Here is a 19,974-nt window from a genome sequence, read left to right as displayed (position 1 = left end):
TTTGCTTTAGCCAGCAGAGTTTGTGATCAGAAGAGTTAAAATGAGAAGGAAATCTCTCCTAATTAAGCAATTAGCAAAAATTTGAAATAATTGCTGATGCTGCATCTGTTAAGTAATTGAAGATTCCTCAAAAAAAGTGGAAACCATTAAAACAAATTTAGTGATTAAGTAGAATTAAAATTGTTAGCGATATAAACATAAGAGAGGCATAGGTAAAAATAAAGTTGAAATCTACTAAATATTGTTTTTTCCATTTTTAAACATTTTTGATCCATTTTTAAAGATTACTTCCCATTTACTGATATTACATAATATTAGACATATTCCCCATGTTGTACATCACTGAGCCTATCTTACACCCAATAGTGTGTGCCTCCCACTCTCACTCCTGTATTATTCCCCCTCCACACTGATAACCACTAGTTTGTTCTGTATATCTGTAAGTCTGCTGCTTTTTTGTAATATTCACTAGTTGCATTTTTTAGAATCCACATATAAGTGATATCATTCAGTATTTGTCTTTTTGTCTGACATTTCATTTAGCATAATGACCTCCGAGTCCATCCATGTTACTGCAAATGGCAGAATTTTATTCTTTTTTATGACCAAGTTGTATTCCATTTTACAAATATGTATCTTCTTGATCCATTAATCTGTTGGTAGACACTTGGGTTGCTTCCATACCTTGGCAGTTTTAAATAGTACTACTGTGAACACCAGGGTGCATGTATCTTTTGAATCAGCGTTTGTTTTTTTTCAAATATATACCTAGGAGTGGAATTGCTGGATCATGATAGTTCTACTTTTAGTTTTTTGAGACCTCTCCATTCTGCTTTTACAGTGGCTGCACTAATTTACATTCCCACCAATAGTGTAAGAGGGTTCCCTTTTCTCCATTTCATCACCAACATTCGTTAACTCGTGTTTTAGTTTTTGTTTTTATAATGGCCATTCAGATAGGTGTGAGGTGATACCTCTCTGTGGTTTTGATTTGCACTTCCTGATGGTTAGTGATGTTGAGCATTTTTCCATGTGTTGTTGGCCATCTGCATTCCCTCTTTGGATAAAATGTCTATTTGGTTCTTCTGCTCATTTTTTGTTTGGGTTGTTTGGTTTTATTTCGATGTTGAGTTGTATGAGCTGTTTACATTATGTCAGATATGGTGGACCTAGCATGAGGTAGGGCCAGCAAACACTTATTGAATGAATGAAAATGCTTCTACTTCCTTGAAAACTTCCCCAGATCTCTCCAGTCAGAATGATTTCTTCCTCTCAAATTTATATCCTCTCGAAATATTTAACATCTTTTTTCTTTCATATACTTGTGTTTATGTCTCATTTTCCACTACCGCCTAAGTTTTTTAAGAGCAAGAACTATTCCCTTTTTGTAATTTATTACAGATTAATAGAAAATGGAAAAGGAAAAAATGTCTTAAAGCTAAAATTAATTCATTTATATACTTTTCTAAGTTTAGAAGAATTGTATTGACCTTAAACTATGCAACTTCAAACCACTTAAAATGAATTCTGCTTCTATGTATTAAGTTAGTTGGTAGCAAAGGAATGAATATTAATATGCCATGCCATACTACGTACAGGGCTGGTATGCTTGTTTGCTCAGCTATATCTCATCAAACACCAGTGAACAGAGACAGCTGCCAGACTTTTTCTAGGTCATTTGTTCTGTTTGTAAACAGAAAGTGTACATGTACATGTACATGTTTGCAAATGTAATCATTTGCAAACTAGATTTACACAGAATAAAAGAATTTTTTTAAAGAGGAGAGACATTAATGCAACTCTTAAGTGCTTAATGACCCCATTAATTGAGAAATAAGTAATTGGAGAAATTAAACAGAAGAGGTAATGGCCTTGGAGCCATTAATCTATTCTTGGAGTACTGCTCCTATTTACCAGGTGATATTCCTCTGAATTAAGAGCTGAGAGTCAGACTCTTTCACATAATAGTTTTGAATCTTCTCAGTCATTAGAATCACTTGGAAAGCTTTTGAACAACACAAATTCCTGGATTCTCTTCAGACTTCCTTAATCAGAATCTTAGGGGTGGGACTCAGGTATATGAATTGTTAAAAAGAGGACCACGTGATTCTTTTGATGTTTTTGATAAAAAGCTACCCCGGTTTGGACAACCTTGCTTCAGAACAGAGTTTCTCAGTCCTGCAGCTATTGACATTTGGGGATGGCTAGTTGTTGTGGAGACTCCCCTGTGCATTATAGGATGTTTGGCAGCATCCCAGGCCTCTACCCACTAGACACAGAAGCACCCTTCCTTCCCCAAGTTGAAAAAATCAAAATGTCTTCACACATTGCCAGATTTCTTTGAGGGGGTATTAAATCACCGCCATTTTAGGAGCTCTGCTTCACAACAACCCTGTCTGATAGAACTTTATGCAATGAGGGAAATGCCCAACATAGTAGCCACAAGTCACATGTGGGTATTAAGCACTTGCAAAGTGGCTAGTACAATTGAGGACATGACTGTTAAATATTATTTTCTTTTGATTAACTTAATTGCCAAAGCCACAAAGAACCAGTGGCCATTATATTTCTTATACATCTTTATAAGATTCAGATATGACTCTATGCAATGAAGTCTACACAGTTTCTCCTGAAGTACTTCTAAGACATGCCATGTAGAAATAATTTACAGGAATAGAAAATCTATCTACCTTCCTGTTTGAATCTAAAACAAACAAAAAAAAATCTTGGGATGTTAGGACTACTGGAAAGTTTGCTTGCAGTTTTGCTTTCTGTGTTGCCCATGAAGTACTTTTTGTTACTGCCCTTGATATACAGATGATAGACTTAGGGCAGTCTGGCTTGAGGATAGCCTCTTTCAGTCCCAACCTTGATCTCCTTTTATGGCCAGTCCTTCACATTTTCTTAGGAAAAAAATTCCATTGTTTTCTGGTTTTCTCAATTCCTGACAGGTTAAACATAGAATTACAATAGAGACCCAGCAATTCTACTCGTAGATGTATAACCAAGAGAGTTGAAAAACATATGTCCATGCAAATACTTGAGCATGAATGTTCATAGTGTTGGAGAAGACTCTTGAGAGTCCCTTGGACTGCAAGGAGATCCATCAAGTCAATCCTAAAGGAAATCAGTCCTGAATATTCATTGGAAGGACTGATGCTGAAGCTGAAACTCCAGTACTTCAGCCACGTGATATAAAGAACTGACTCATTGGAAAAGGCCCTAATGCTGGAAGGTTTGAAGGCAGAAGGAGAAGGAGACAACAGAAGATGAGATGGTTGGATGGCATCACCAACTCGATGGACATGAGTTTGAGCAAGCTCTGGGAGTTGGTGATGAACAGGGAAGCCTGGCATGCTGCAGTCCATGGGTCGCAAAGAGTCAGACACAACTGAGCAACTGAAATGAGCTGAGCTGAGCTGCATTTTTTCCATTTTTATTGTGGTGTAATTAACATGTGTGTGTGTGTGTTAGTCACTCAGTCATGTCCAACTCTGTGCCCCCATGGACTGTAGCCCACCAAACTCCTCTGTCCATGGAATCCTCCAGGAAAGAATACTGGAGTGGGTAGCCATTCCCTTCTCCAGGGGATATTCCTGACCCAGGGATAGAACCCAGGTCTCCTACATTGCAGTCAGATTCTTTACCATCTGAACCACCAGGGAAGCCCATAATTAACATATTGTATAAGTTTTTACTTATACAATTAATTAACTGCATTGTATAAGTTTAAGGTATACAGCATAATGATTTGACTTACAGGCATTGTGAAGTGATTACCACAATAGTTTAGTTAATATCCATCATCTCATACAGATACCAAAGACAAGAAAAAGAGGAAGAAAAAGTTTTTCCTTATGATGAGAACTCTTAGGAGTCATTCTCTTAACTTTCACACATATCATATAGCAATGTAACTATCATCATGTTTTAGATCACATCCCTAGTATTTATTTATCTTATAACTGAAAGTTTGTACCTTTTGACCACCTTCATCCATTCTCCCCCAACCCCACCTCTGGAAACCACAAATCTGACCTCTTTTTCTATAAGTTTGTTTGTTTTTTAGGTTCTACATATAAGTTAGATCATATGGTACTTGTTTTTTTCTGCCTTATCTCACTTAACATAATGTTCTCAAGGTCCATTTATGTTGTTACTATTGGTAGGATTTCCTCTTTTTTAAGGTTGAATGATATTCCACATCTTCTTTTAAGGTTGAATGATATGCCACATCTTCTTTATCTGTTGATAGATACTTGGTCATCTGTTGATAGATACTTACATTGTCCCCATGTCTTAGCTATAGTGCTGCATAGCCACATTATTCATAGTAGCCAAACAGTGGAAATAATCTAAGTGTCCAATCAATGATAACTCAATAAAACAAAGGGTATTATAGTCGTACAAAGGAACTTTTTTGGCAATAACAAAGAATGAGCCCTTGTTAGATGCCACAACAGGATGAACCTTGAAAACACTGTGATAAATTAAAGAAGGCAGTCACAAAATATCATAATATTATATAATTCTATTTATATGAAATGTCTGTAGTAGGCAGATCAATCGAGACAGAAAGTAGATTAGTGATTTCTTAGGGCTGGGCGTGAAATGGGGACATTGGATGGTGATAGCTAACAGATACAAGGTTTCTTTCTGGTGTGATGAAAATATTCTAAAATTAGATTGTGGTGATGGCTACACAATTATGTGATTATGCTAAAAGTTATTGAATCATATCCTTTAATTGGGTGAATTGTATAGTATGTGAATTATATCTCAATAGAGCTATTAAAAACTATTTCATTTACTACATTAGCAGGTCTGATGAGAAAATCTGCATGATCCTATCAGTTGGTGCATATTTATTTATCTACAAACTGGAAGTGACTTTAGATAATGTTACTGTCTTACTCCAAAAGAGTCTCTCCACTGGCTACCACCACTTTCATTTCCAAGATAACTGAAGTGATCCTGCACTGTGTCCAGACTCAGGGTAAAATCCTAGAGTGTGGCCCTTACTGAACAACAAATCATGCCTCTCTTAAGAAACCCACTATAAGACATCCAGAGGATACACTTGGCATAACCCCAGCCTGCAGTTTGTCTTTTCTGAGCTTATTTTCCCTCTTGAGTCCAAAGCAATAATTGACCCATTAATATTTCCAATTAGAAAAGAAAGAAGGATAAGAAGTTTCTAATACACAACTGGGTTTTTTCATGATTTAGGCAGACCCTGTCCTGGATATAAAGTACTAACCCATGAAAGATAAACAGCTTTACCAGGCAGTTAGAAGACGACATTTAAGAACTTCCCTGGTGGTCCAGTGGTTAAGACTCCACACTCCCAATGCCAGAGGCCTGGGTTCAATCCCTGGTTAGGGAACCAGATCCCATGTGCCACAACTAACAGTTCACATGTGACAACTAAAGACTGAAAGATCCTATTAGCCATAACTAAGACCCAGCAAAGCCAAATAAATAAATAAACATATAAAAAAAGAAAATGACAGTACACACTTTTATGGCCTTGAGCTCTTCAAGCAGCCAGATAGAGCCCATTCTCCAACGTTCAGCTCACCCAACTCAGATAACTTTACAGGAAATGTAAATGTTTCCGTGTATGTGCATGCTGTCTTTCAGTCATGTCCAACTCTTTGAGACCCCATGGACTGTGGCCTGCCAGACTCCTCTACCATGGGATTTTCTAGGCAGGAGTACTGAAGTGGGTTGCCATGCCATGAAAAGAAATAGAGGAAAACAAAAGAATGGGAAAAACTAGAGATCTCTCCAGGAAAATTAGAGAGACCAAGTGAACACTTTGTGCAAAGATGGGCACAACAAAGGACAGAAATGGTATGGACCTAACAGAAGCAGAAGATACCAAGAAGAGGTGGCAAGAACACACAGAAGAACTATTCAAAAAATATTTTAATGACGCGGATAACCATGATGGTGCAGTCACTCACCTAGAGCCAGACATCTTGGAGTGTGAGGTCAAGTGGGCCTTAGGAAGCATCACTACAAACCAAGCTAGTGGAGGTGATGGAATTCCAGTTGAGCTATTTCAAATCCTAAAAAATGATGTTGTGAAAGCGCTGCCCTCAATAGGCCAGCAAATTTGGGAAATTCAGGCAGTGGCCACAGGACTGGAAAAGTCAGTTTTCATTCCAATATCAAAGAAAGTGAATGCCAAATAATGTTCCAACCATGGCACAATTGCACTCATCTCACACACTAGCAAAGTAATGTTCAAAATCCTCCAAGGTAGGCTTCAACAGTACATGAACCAAGAACTCCCAGATGTTCAAGCTGCATTTAGAAAAGGCAGAGGAACCAGAGATCAAATATGAACATCCATTGGATCATAGAAAAAGCAAGAGAATTCCAGAAAAATATTTACGTCAGCTTCATTGACTATGCTAAAGCTTTTAACTGTATGAATCACAACAGATGGTGAGAAATTCTTCAAGAGATGGGAATACCAAACTATCTTACCTGCCTCCTGAGAAATCTGTATACAGGTCAAGAAGCAACAGTTAGAACCAGACATGGAACAATAGACTGGTTCCAGATTGGGAAAGGAGTATGTCAAGGCTGTATATTGTCACCCTGCTTATTTAATTTATATGTAGAGTACATGTGAAATACTGGGCTGAATGAAACACAAGCTGGACTCAAGATTGCAAGGGAGAAATATCAACAACCTCAGATACATAGATGACACCACCCTTATGGCAGAAAGTAAAGGGGAACTAAAGAACCTCTTGATGAGGAGAGTGAAAAAGTTGGCTTAAAGCTCAGCATTCAGAAAACGAAGATCATGGCATGTGGCCCCATCATTTGATGGCAAATAGATGGAGAACCAGTGAAAACAGTGACAGACTTTATACTCTTGGACTCCAAAATCACTGCAGATGGTGACTATATGCAATTAATTAAAAGATGCTTGCTCCTTGGGAGAAAAGCTATGACAAACCTAGACACTGTATTAAAGAGCAGAGACATCACCTTGCCAACAAAGGTCTGTATAGTGAAAGCTATAGTTTTTCCAGTAGTCATGTGTGGATGTGAGAGTTGAACCATAAAGAAAGCTGAGCACTGAAGAACTGATGCTTTCAAACTGTGATATTGGAGACAACTCTTGGGAGTCCCTTGGACAGCAAGGAGATCAAACAGCTCAAACCTAAAGGAGATCAATCCTGAATATTCATTGGAAGGACTGATGCTGAAGCTGAAGCTCCAGTACTTTGGCCACCTGATGCGAAAAGCCCACTAATTAGAAAAGACCCTGATGCTGGGAAAGACTGAAGGCAGGAGGAGAAGGGAATGTCAGAGGACAAGATGGTTGGACGGCATTACCAACTCAATGCACATGAGTTTGAGCAAGTGCTGGGAGTTGATGGACAGAGAAGCCCTATGTTCTACAGTCCATGGGGTTGCAGAGTCAGACGCTACTGAACAACAAAAACAACATTAAAAAAAAATTTTTTTTAATTTATTTGGCTGCACTGGGTCTGCCTTGCTATACACAGGCTTTTTCTACTTCTGATTCCTGGGCTTCTCCTTGTGGTGGCCTCTCTTGTTATGGAGCACAGGCTCTAGAAACACAGGCTTCAGTAGTTCTAACAGATGAGCTTAGTTCTCTTGAGGCATGCAGAATCTTCTCAGAATATGGATTGAACCCATGTCCCCTGCATTGGCAGGTAGATTCTTAATCACTGGGCCTCTAGGGAAGTCCCAAGCATTTTATATTTTATCTCCTTTTCCCACTAAACAAGGAACTTCTCAAGAGCTATAGTATTGGCGTTTTTGTGGTTTTCCATTTTCGAGGGCCTCTTATCAGAGTTACTTAGGCAGACGTACTTTCCCACCTATGATGGGTAGTGTTTCATTTTCAGGCGTTCTACAGGCCAGTTTTGGCTCCTTCCCAAGATTGGGTAATCCAAAGGTTAACACCATACCAGGACTCTGCCGTAAGACCTTGTGGTAAAGTCAGATTGTCCTTCTTACTACTGAGTTTCACTCGTATCTGGCCTGGGCTCCAAAATGGATGCCTTTTACAGGACTGCTCATTAGAGTGAGTTTAGTATCATTGCATCATGTCAAATATTTTTCAGATAACATTTTCACATGGACTTTGGACGTTAGAAGTACATTGCTCCAATTGGGCACCTGGGTGAGTTTTACTTGTTATTTCAGCCATGTTCATGGGAGATACTTAAGAAACAAATTGCTCAGTGACAGCCATAGGACATGAAAAAATTCAAGTACCTCCCTATTGCCTGTCTTCATGGAAGAGGTGGATGGAAAAGCGAAATATAGCCTTTGAAGATTCTGACCTGGGTACATCCCAGGTCATGTACCCAGGTCGCCGATATGGAATCAGAAGTTTTGTCTTCGTCCTTGTGTGTTTAAGACCATCAAACCTAACCCCTGGATCTTGTTGTCTTTTGTTTGTTTGTTTGAACCCATTCTCCTTCTCTGAGTGAAACTCTTCAATTGAAACATTACAGTGGACTGTCTGGATAAGGAGCATGTTTTCATCAAATCTTTGGGTTATGATCTTTTCCTTTACAATAGACAAATTTTAGATCTTTCATTTACAATAGTTTCTTTTTTCTGGGCTGTGTCGGTGTAGACACTATGTCAGTTCGAAAAAAGAGCAATAAATTGCATGAACACCCCTACACAAGCACCAGCCTGTGTGAGCCATCTCTGTCTCCAGAGTTTTAGGAACTCATCCTGCCTCGGCTGCCAAGGCTCCTGGGATTAGAGACTAGCAGACAATCACAGACTGCTCTGTATTTCAGGCAATGCACATAGATGGACTTTGGACTGAAGAAATCATATTTGTTGAAACCTTTGCCCAGAGTTATAAATCTGTGTGCCGCGTGGCAGGGATGTCTCTGAGTCTGGAACAAAGAACAAAGAGCATTTTAGTTAGTCACACTGAGGAAAACACAGAAGAAGCAGAAATCACAGGAGTGTTAATAACAGTAAGGTAGCCCGGCCCCCTCTCCTCCTGAAGGACCACCTGCCTTTTATTCAGCTCCTCAGGTGGATTTCTGAAGCATTCCGATTCCAGATCTGGACTTTCAAAACAATAAAACTAATGTTGGAATCATGCCCCAGACCTTGGCAATCCATTTTTAATTATGAGTTTAGAGCTTGCAAAGAATCATAAAACCTCAAGGTGGCCCCAAACCTGGAAGTCAGTGTTTCCTGTCATCACTAGGCTCAGGGGGTGCCCTACAATCCAGTGTCACGAAGCCTTTCAGAGGCCCAGTAAGCCCCACAACATTCAGTGGGATCCTTTAAAACACTGACATGATTCAGAAATATAATAATTTTTTCTTTGTAGAAACATTCTAAGTTATATAGAAGTATTAAAACATTTTCATAATTCCACAACAGCACATTTTGTTCACCATCCTCTTTTGTGATTAAGCTTGTAATTGATGTGTTAAATCTTACAGGATAAAAAAGAAAAACGTGTATTTCTACTTTTGATGCTTAAATCCTGAATGCTGCCATTTATTCCAGTAAAACATCAAAGCATGCTTGGACAGGGACCTTGTTGGAGATAGCAGTATTTTACAATAGGGTGTAAAAAATTGCAAAATCAAGCCAGCTCCATGAGAATGTGCACAGCATGACGTTCTCTGTGAAGATCCTGACAGGGCCAGAAAATCCTGCACTCATAATTGCCTAAATCCTACTGTCATCACTTGCTGGGCACAGTCCATAATCAGTGGAAGGATTCCGGAGGTGTGTGATATGACCCCTGAGTTCTTATCACAGACACTAAAATTCAGACAATTAAATCTGAAAGAAAGCAATCTAGAGTAGGTGAAAACAGAGTGATTGAGGTGTGTGGATTTGTGTTGATCTTGCGCTGATTAGAGCTGCCAACAGAAGGCTCCTGCTGCCCTGAAGAGGTAGAGAGGCAGATCTTTGGAGGGAAGATTCTAATGTTATGTGATGTTATCTGGGCTTAGAAGAGAGTTCTGCAAGAACGGGGATCTGCTAAGCGTGAAGCTAAATTCTGTTGGCCTTAACCCCACGTACTTACTGAGATGATACTCGGTATGCAGTGATCTTTCATTTTTCTGTAGACTCTGCAGACCTGGTGGGCCATCTGAAGGCACATCTGCTTACAAACAGTCACACCCTGAATGTGGGATACATGTATACACCCTTGATTTTTTCACCTTGCTTTTCATTGCATTCTTCATTGAAGAATTTAACTCTGAAATTTAAAAGAGAAAAAAAAAAACTGGCTTATGTCTTGGCTTCAATTTTGTTATCTACACAGTAACAGGGTTGGTTGAACACCATCATCACTGAGTACCCTCCCCAGCTCTGCATTCTCTTCTGTGGACTTCCGGAAGCTAAATGTTCCACGTTAGGCAGGAGCAGTGTGATCGCTGCTCCAGATTCACTGTGCAGGCCTGTTGGAAAAGCTGGGCTCTTTGCTAAAACAATGTTTTGGTGACTGCCCCTCTAAACCCAGTTCTTCACTTGTCAGCTACAGTATTGGAAGTCAGGGCTCCCCAATAAGGGGAGTTCCAAGACACAGGAAAGAAAGGATATGTGGGTGAGAAGCAGTGCTTTTTCTACAAAATGATTCTCTTTTTTATCTTTTTGAGTTTCAGATGCACATTACTTATGAATTGTTTACCACTTTTGTTTGCATATAATGCATTACCTTAATTTTTAGGAAGTATTTTGTTAGATGAGTTCTACAATAGTTTTTCCTTAATTTCGATATTCTCTTGAAAGGGTCTTTAAAGTGGAATGCATGATACCTTTCAGAAACCTCCATTACTTAGCTCTGTAACACTGTGAGGTGGGAAGTTTTAATTCTTCCTTTTGAATAAAGAAGAAACTAAAACACGTAGATTTAAACACATCAGGGAAACAGAATTAGTTTCCTGGTGACTCAGACAGTAACAAATATGCCTGCAATGCAGGAGACCTGGTCAGAAAGATCTGGTCAGACCTGATCAGAAAGACCTGGTCAGAGCTGGGTCAGAAAGATCCACTGGAGAAAGGAATGGCTACCCACTCCAGTATTCTTGCCTAGAGAATTCCATAGACAGAGGAGCCTGATAGGCTACAGTCCTTGGAGTCACAAAGATTCGGACATGACTGAACAACTAACACACATTGTACAGGGTCATTTGAGCACTAATGGTAAACAGAGTTTAAGAAAAAATCTATTTCTGCTTTATTGACTATGCCAAAGCCTTTGACTGTGTGGATCACAATAAACTGTGGAAAATTCTGAAAGAGATGGGCATACCAGACCACCTGACCTGCCTCTTGAGAAATCTGTATGCAGGTCAGGAAGCAACAGTTAGAACTGGATATGGAACAACAGACTGGTTTCAAATAGGAAAAGGAGAACATCAAGGCTGTATATTATCACCCTGCTTATTTAACTTATATGCAGAGTACATTATTAGAAACACTGGGCTGGAAGAAGCACAAGCTGGAATCAAGATTGCCAGGAGAAATATCAAGAACCTCAGATATGCAGATGACACCACCCTTATGGCAGACAGTGAAGAGGAACTAAAAAGCCTCTTGATGAAAGTGAAAGAGAAGAATGAAAACATTGACTCAAACTCAACATTCAGAAAACTATGATCATGGCATCTGGGCCCATCACTTCATGGGAAATAGATGGGGAAACAGTGGAAACAGTGACAGACTTTACTTTTTGAGGGGGTTCCAAAATCACTGCAGATGGTGATTGCAGCCATGAAATTAAAAGACGCTTCTTATTCCTTGAAGGAAAGTTATGACCAACCTAGATAGCATATTAAAAAGCAGAGACATTACTTTGCCAACAAAGGTCCATCTAGTCAAGGCTATGGTTTTTCCAGTAGTCATGTATGGATGTGAGAGTTGGACTGTGAAGAAAGCTGAGCACCAAAGAATTGATGGTTTTGAATTGTGGTGTTCGAGAAGACTCTTGAGAGTCCCTTGGACTGCAAGGAAATCCAACCAGTCCATCCTAAAGGAGATCAGTTCTGAGTGTTCATTGGAAGGACTGATGCTGAAGCTGAAACTCCAATACTTTGGCCACCTGATGCGAAGAGCTGACTCATTTGAAAAGACCCTGATGCTGGGAAAGATTGGGGGCAGGAAGAGAAGGGGACGACAGAGGATGATTTGGTTGGATGGCATCACCAACTCAATGGACATGAGTTTGGGTAAAATCCGCGAGTTGGTGGTGGGCAGGGAGGCCTGGCATGCACAGTCCATGGGGTCGCAAAGAGTTGGACGCGAATGAACTGAACTGAACTGAACTGACTGGTAAAGAAGCTCACCTGGCCGTGCAGGAGGCATAAAAGGTATGGGTTTGATCCTCGGGTTGGGAATATCCCCTGGAGGAGGGCATGGCAACCCACTCCAGTATTCTTGCCTGGATAGTCCCATGGACAGAGGAGCCTGGCGGGCTGCAGTCCATGGGGTCGCAAGAGTCAGACATGACTGAAGCAACTTAGCATGTACAGGATCAATTTAAGATGTACAGATGACACTTCTGTTGAGGAGAGAAGGGACTTTCCAGCATGAGTGAAATCACTTTGATTTAATACCCTACAGATGCTGCTCTAAGGCAGGTATCTGATTGTGGCAGCATCTGGATAAATACCCAGATAATTTTATTTTCCCCACTAGGTGTCTTCTTTTAGGCTGGCTTACTGTCTTAAGCCAGCTACCTTGTCCTTTCTTTATGCTTCAGCACTGACATCCCATAAGTTCAGTTCAGTTCAGTTTAGTCGCTCAGTCGTGTCCGACTCTTTGCAACCCCATGAGCTACAGCACGCCAGGCCTCCCTGTCCATCACCAACGCCTGGAGCCTACCCAAACTCATGTCCATTGAGTCAGTGATGCCATCCAACCATCTCATCCTCTGTCATCCCCTTCTCCTCCTGCCCCCAATCTTTCCCAGCATCAGGGTCTTTTCAAATGAGTCAGCTCTTCGCATCAGGTGGCCAAAGTATTGGAGTTTCAGCTTCAGCATCAGTCCTTCCAATGAACACCTGGGGCTGATCTCCTTTAGGATAGACTGGTTGGATTTCCTTGCAGTCCAAGGGACTCTCAAGAGTCTTCTCCAACACCACAATTCAAAACCATCAATTCTTTGGCGCTCAGCTTTCTTTATAGTCCAACTCTCACATCTGTACATGACCACTGGAAAAACCATAGCCTTGACTAGACGGACCTTTGTTGACAAAGTAATGTCTCTGCTTTTTAATATGCTGTCTAGGTTGATCATAACTTTCCTTCCAAGGAGTAAGCATCTTTTAATTTCATGGCTGCAGTCACCATCTGCAGTGATTTTGGAGCCCAAAAAAATAAAGTCTGTCACTGTTTCCACTGTTTCCCCATCTATTTGCCATGAAGTGATGGGACTGGATGCCATGATCTTACATGATCTGACATCCGATAAAGGTTGGAAATTCAACCACACTCAGACCAAAATTGTATCTCCTTAAAATCTCCCTGGGGTGCAGAGTGAAATCAAATCAACAGTGGTATGGAAAGCTATCTGCCCAGGAAGCAGCTCAGGACCCCAGGTAAGTTAGGTCATCTCTGACCTCTTCCCTGAGGACGTAACCCTGAGGGTATGAAATGGAATTGAATAAGGGGATCTGCATTCTCCAGAGATCACAGATGAAGGGGTCAAGAAAACAAGACCCATCCCCATAGACCAGAGAGCAACTTTCAGTAGTATAAATCCATTTGGTAGAATATTTGTTATAGAATCAGAGAACTTAAAGAAGCTCCATTAAATCATCCAATTTATAAACTGCTTTCAAATAATCACAAGTATTCATTGAATTACTTCTTGCACCCCCAGGCATGTACTGGAATGGAATCCAACCCGTACTGTTTTTTCAAGACAGATTATTTCAAAGTATCCTTTGGTCATCTTTTCTAGTCTCATCAGCATCAGCCACCCAGTTAATATCTAACCTAAATCACTCCTGCTACTTATTTAAGCCTTTATTTTGACACCTATGAGATATGGGAAAACAGCAAGTATCCTTTTCTGGAAACTTCTCAGTGCTGTGATTCAGAGTGAATAGAGCATGTAGGGAAGAATCTCAAAGAACATAGATTCTTTAATTCTCCCATTAAGATCTGGGAGTAAAGTAATGTACTTTACTTTCCAATTGATTAGCTTTGTGGTCTTGGGCAAGTGATATACCACCCTTAAGCTTCAATTTTTTCTCTTATAATAAAAATATAACTTTTAAGCTGAAGATTATTATAATGGATTAAAGGGGTAATTTATGCAGAAAAAATGTATCAACTGTAAAGTATAATCCAGATGCCAGATAGAGTAAAAATTGTTCATTTGTCTTCTTTGGAGAAATGTCTATTTAGGTCTTATGCTAATTTTTTTATTGTGGTTTTTTGGTTGTTGTTGTTTTTTTTTTTTCCGATGCTGAGTTGTATGAGCTTTGTGTGTTTTGGAAATTAAACCCTTGTTTGTTGCATCATTTATAAGCATTTTCTCCCATTTCATAGAATGTACTTTCATTTTGTTGATGGTTTCGTTTGCTGTGCAAAACCTTCTAAGTTTGATTAGGTCCCATTTGTTTATTTTTGCTTTTATTTATTTCACCTTAAGAGACTGATCTAAGAAAATGTTGGTATGATTTATGTCCAGGAATGTTTTGCCTCTATTCTCTTCCAGGATACTTATGGTAATGTCGTATATTTAGGTCTTTAAACCATTGTGAGTTCATTCTTGTATGTGGTGTATGAGAGTATTCTAATTTCATTGATTTACATGTAGCTGTCCAGCTTTCCCAGCACCATTTATTGAAGAGGCTGTCTTTTTTCTGTTGTGTATTTTTGCTGCCTTTGTTGAAGATCAATTGACCTTAGGTGTGTGGGTTTATTTCTGGACTCTATTCTGTTCCATTGATCTATATGTCTGTTTTTATGTCAGAACCGTGCTGTTTTGATTACAGTAGCCTTTTAGTGTTGTCTGAGTAGACAGCATCCTTAAACACCTATTTGAAACTGGAAGCTGAGACGCATGGCATAGAGAAAACCAAAGACTGAGTATTGATTGACACATTATCTGGGGTAAGCTGAGAGAAGCAAGAATAAATCATTAATGTCATCAGATACCAACAGTTTAATGTCAGTACAGAGGTGTACACTGCTGGATAATTTTCAGTATTCCAAAAGAAATACTAACTGTTCTGCTTTGGTGAGGGCAGAAAGAGGTGATTGTGGTGGGTTTTACAGAGAGAGGTAGCATCAGGCTGAATGATGTAATGAAAAGAGCATGACTTTGGTGTCAGACAGACCTGGATTCAAATCCCAATTCTGCCTCTTACTGCTTTGTGAATTTGAAGTTATTTCATGCATGTTTCTTAGTTTTTCTTACGGAGTGTAATGATACCTACATCACAAGGTTTAGGATAAGTTTATGACAATTTGTAGAATGTTCCTTAACATAAAGGACACTTTAATAATGAGAAGAAAATCAGCAAAAGATTTTCAGAGAGGTGCATGTGATTTCTCCTATATTATAATAAAAATCAGTTCAGTTCAGTCGCTCAATCGTGTCTGACTATTTGCGACCCTTTGGACTGCAGCATGCCAGGCCTCCCTGTCCATGACAAACTCCCGGAGTTTACCCAGACTCATCTCCACTGAGTCAGTGATGCCATCCAACCATCACATCCTCTGTTGTCCCCTTCTCCTCCCACCTTCAATCTTTCCCAGCATTTTTTTTATTTATTTACTCTTCACAGTAGTCATATTTTCCCCAAGAATGTTCTAGTAACTTTTCATTTTGAACTCTTAACCCTTCAAAAAATCCTATCAAGCAGATAGCATATTTATCCTCACTTTACGTTGAGGGATCTGAAATACAGAGAGGTTAAGATGCTTGCCAAATGTCACAGAGCTAGGCCAAAGTCCATATTCTGAACTGTATTGATATAGACCAGAGATGACATTAGATAGCCTCCTAATAAATGAATTCACTTTGCATAAAAATATGTAACTTTGGTTTTAATAATGAGATGATTAGGAAAAGTAAAAGAAAATGCATCTTTAAATCCCTATAGCAAGTCATATAAAGGTTACTTTATGGTCCTATCAAGTTTCTATTCAGCAGCTAATTCCAAAGATACAGATAATCAAGAAGTGTAAATCACCATGTCATGTTAATAAGACACTTCATTTTCACATATAGCTACAAAAGATGAGATGTTGAATAGCACCAGTGACTCAATGGACATGAGTTTGAGCAAACTTCAGGAGATTGTGAAGGACAGGGAAGCCTGGCGTGCTACTGTCCAGTCTGATAGACTTAGTGACTAAACAATAACAAAATTAGAATATTTAAAGACAGAAGTTTGCCAGTTTCTATTAGTTAAGCTCTCATATTTGTGATAATTTTAGGATTCAGAAGTTTTAACATGGATAAGTTCAATAAGTACATTTTTCCAATTAGTAAAAAAAAGGATGTAGGTTATCTATTAGAACCCAAGTTCCTTTTTATCCACAGTAAGACTTAAGTTCTAAAACACTTAAATAGGTAAAATTGTACACCAAGAATACCAAACATATTGTACAGGAATACAGGTCTGCTTTCAGTTGCTTGCTCATTAACTCGATATAAGTTGGAAAAACTATGGCCCAGAAAACTCCAAAGTAGAAAGATGTTTCACTTGTAAGTAACTGAGTCGACCAATAACCATAGAGGAAATTAGAACTATAGTTAAAAAAAAATGTATTTCCCAAAAAGACAGGCCCCAGTGACTCATGACATCAGTTGTTCAAGACCAAAGAAAAATCTGAAAAGCATCTCAGTTTGTATCTGGCATAAACTCAATGTGGAAAGTGAACAAAGGTCGAATAAAACAAGAAAACCATAAACCAATGAAGTATTTGGAGAGTTTTAACAAATTATAAGCAAAGTCATTTCCAGAACTGCTTTTAAAAGAATACTATGCCATGAAATTATTTAAATATAATTCTGTTTTAAGGACTGTCGGGGCTTCCCCCATAACTGAATGGGTAAAGAATCTGCCTTTAATGCAGAAGACGCAGGAGATGTGAGTTTGATCCCTGGCTTGGGAAATCCCTCGGAGGAGGAAATGGCAACCCACTCCAGTATTTTTGCCTGAAAAATCCCAGGGACAGAGAAGCCTGGTGGACTACAATCCAAACGGTTGCAAAGAGTTGGCCTTGACTGAGCACAATACCATTTGTTTTAAGGACAATATTAATATAACAGTTGTAACTTATTATATTTTGAAATTTAAGGGTAAGATGTCTATGATACCCTTGATAGATGTCAAAACTGTATTAATAAAATGTAGCACAGAGCTTTTCTGGTGGTCCAGTGTTGACATCCCACCTGCCAGTGAAGGGGACATGGGTTCGATTCCTGCTCCAGGAAGAGCCCACATGCCACAGAGAACTGAGCCCACGTGCCATAGCTAGTGAGCTCATGCACTGCAAAGCCTGCCAGCCACAACTACTTAGCCCGCGGGCTGCAACTGCTACTGAAACCCATCACCTAAAGCCTGTGCTCCACAACAGGAGGAGCCACTGCAGTGAGAAGCCGCTGCACCGCAACTTGGGGTCACCCCCGTCCTATGTAACTAGAGGGAAAGCTCACACACAGCGATGAAGACCCAGCACAGCCAAAAACCAAATAAATAAATACTTTTTAAAAAAATTTAATAACCATTCCTGATTAAACAAGAAAGCCTCTTGGTAAATTAGGTAAATGGAAGGAAACTTCCGTAACTGGATGCAACATATCTACTAGAAACCTAAGTCTTCTGTCTTAGCTTAGGCAAATAACCAAAGAAGCTTATTTCTTACTTAAGTCCAAGGTGAGTGTTTCTGGTTAGCAAACCCTATGCACAGTCTTACAGGTACTCAGAATCCTTGCATCTCATGGCCTCATCTCCTGGAAACGCATCCTCTATATTCAGCCTCAAAAAGGAGGATGGAGGAGTATAAGTGAGTTTTTACGGGCCTGGCATAAATACTGTTCACATTACACTGGGGAGAGCATAGTCCCATGGCTGTACCCAGTCGTGAAGGAAGCAGGGAGATAGATTCTAGCTGTGTGCTCAAAGGGAAAACTGGAAAATTTCTTCTGTGGATGCTCTAGCTAACTGTATCTACAGATCCTGCTTCTCACTCACCTTGTCCCCGAGAGAGATAACCCCAAATCTTAGGGAGTTACTATATTCATCTCAAAGGGTAAGAACTCTCACTGCGGTACAATCCAATTCATCAGATACTTCAGATCAAGTATGTGGTTCCTTATGGTTTGGTGAAAGATGAACTAAAAATACTAACAAATGTTCACAACTCCTGCATACCCACCCACCAATACAAGGTAGCAGAGCAGAAGGGGACAACAGCAATCAAAAGCTCCATTTGGAAAAGGGATACACACGAAACCTCAGACCAAACACAAAATTAAAATACTGATGGATCTGTATCTAAACATGAAATATCTAATCACAAAAGACTGAACTATTGAATATTAAAAGTCACTGTATAGTAAAATAGGTTTCAGTTTGGATTAGGATGCCCTCTTGAGCATGACACAACACCCAGAAATCTTGAAGTAAAACAATAAACAGATTTGTCCTCATAAAAATGTAAAATTTCTGTATCTCAGACAGTACCTTAGACAACATTGAAAGACATATGTGATAAGTATTTACAGCATAACTAACAATTGGTTAATATCTCTAATATAAGAAAAAGACAACCAACCCAAAATAAAATTGGAGGTTTTTGCCTTTCTGTTGGGAAACTAACTGCACACAGGAATGTTTCTCCTTCCCCAACCCTCTCTGTCCTTCTATTCTAAGCCTTGGCTTTCTTTTTGTGAGTATGGGAATATATACCCCATTCTGTAAATTCAAAGGGACTATTTTGGCTAATGAAAATTATGAGGATTTCTGAGAGTCTAAGAAAACAAAGGATAAGTTTGAAGAGGGTAATTGCAGTCTGGAATTTGTGCTGGACCATTTTGGAAAGTACTGCCACAGCACATGGGGGCTTCATGAGGAATTCTGCCGGCCTGCGGGGAGAAGAGCTGCCCAGGTGGCTCAGTGGTAAAGAGTCTAGCCACCAATGCAGAAGATGCAGGAGACGGGGTATCGATCCCTGGGTCAGGAAGATCCCCTGGAGAAGGAAATGGCACCCCACTCCGGTGTTCTTGCCTGGAAAATTCTGTGGACAGAGGAACCTGGTGGGCTAGAGTCCATAGGGTGGCAAAGAGTTGGACACAACTGAGCACACATGCCTTCAGGTAGAAGCCAGGAGCAGAGAAGAGGGATTCAGTGCAAATGACAGGGAATGCGTTGGGATTCCCCACAGTGGCTGTGCCTCTCCACTCGTTCAGACCTGTCTTTGGCCAGGAGCCATGCTCAAGGAGAGGCAGAACCTGACAGTCCCAGAGAGAATGGCTCAGCCCAGAATACCAGCCTCTAAGGAATCCCATCCAGCATGCACCCTACCTTTTCCCCATTTCAACGGAAAATAGTGGGGAGCACGAACCTCAATAGCCGTTTCTCCAGCTCCCACAAGGATGGCTGAGGGCCTGGCAGTGTAAAGGATCTGGCAAAGGATCCAAACCACAGAGATGAGCTACAATTAGAAATCACCAATATCTGGCAGGCAGCCACCGTGAAAAAATAACAACCCAACAGAGGTACAACTATGCAGAAGTTAATAGAGTGATAAGAAAAGGACTTTAATACCAGTTTAATTAGTGTCTTCAGATATAGGATGGAGTCACAATAATGAATCAGGAACTGTCTGTTATAAAACAAACCAAAGACAGACCTTGGAAGTAAAAAATTATTGAAATTAAAAATTCAGTAGATATAAATAGAAGAATGGGTGCAGCTATAAAAGAAACTGGATATCTGAAAGATAGCCTGG

The 19,974-nt window shown here is 39.8% G+C and overlaps 1 long non-coding RNA gene across 1 annotated transcript; it reads right to left on the bottom strand.

Moving 5' to 3' along the window:
- Nucleotides 1-665: 665 nt before the first annotated feature.
- LOC133064592 (uncharacterized) lies at nt 666-19,740 on the bottom strand. Its single transcript, XR_009694658.1, has 3 exons — nt 19,588-19,740; nt 10,076-10,252; nt 666-8,915 (listed from the first exon to the last, which is right to left on the bottom strand). It is a non-coding gene; the product is annotated as an uncharacterized LOC133064592 (long non-coding RNA).
- Nucleotides 19,741-19,974: the final 234 nt, after the last annotated feature.

This window comes from Dama dama, chromosome 11 (genome assembly GCF_033118175.1).
Source record: "Dama dama isolate Ldn47 chromosome 11, ASM3311817v1, whole genome shotgun sequence".
Classification (NCBI taxonomy): Eukaryota; Metazoa; Chordata; class Mammalia; order Artiodactyla; family Cervidae; genus Dama; species Dama dama.
Note: the sequence above shows the minus strand (reverse complement) of the source record. Positions and strands in the feature narration are given on the sequence as shown.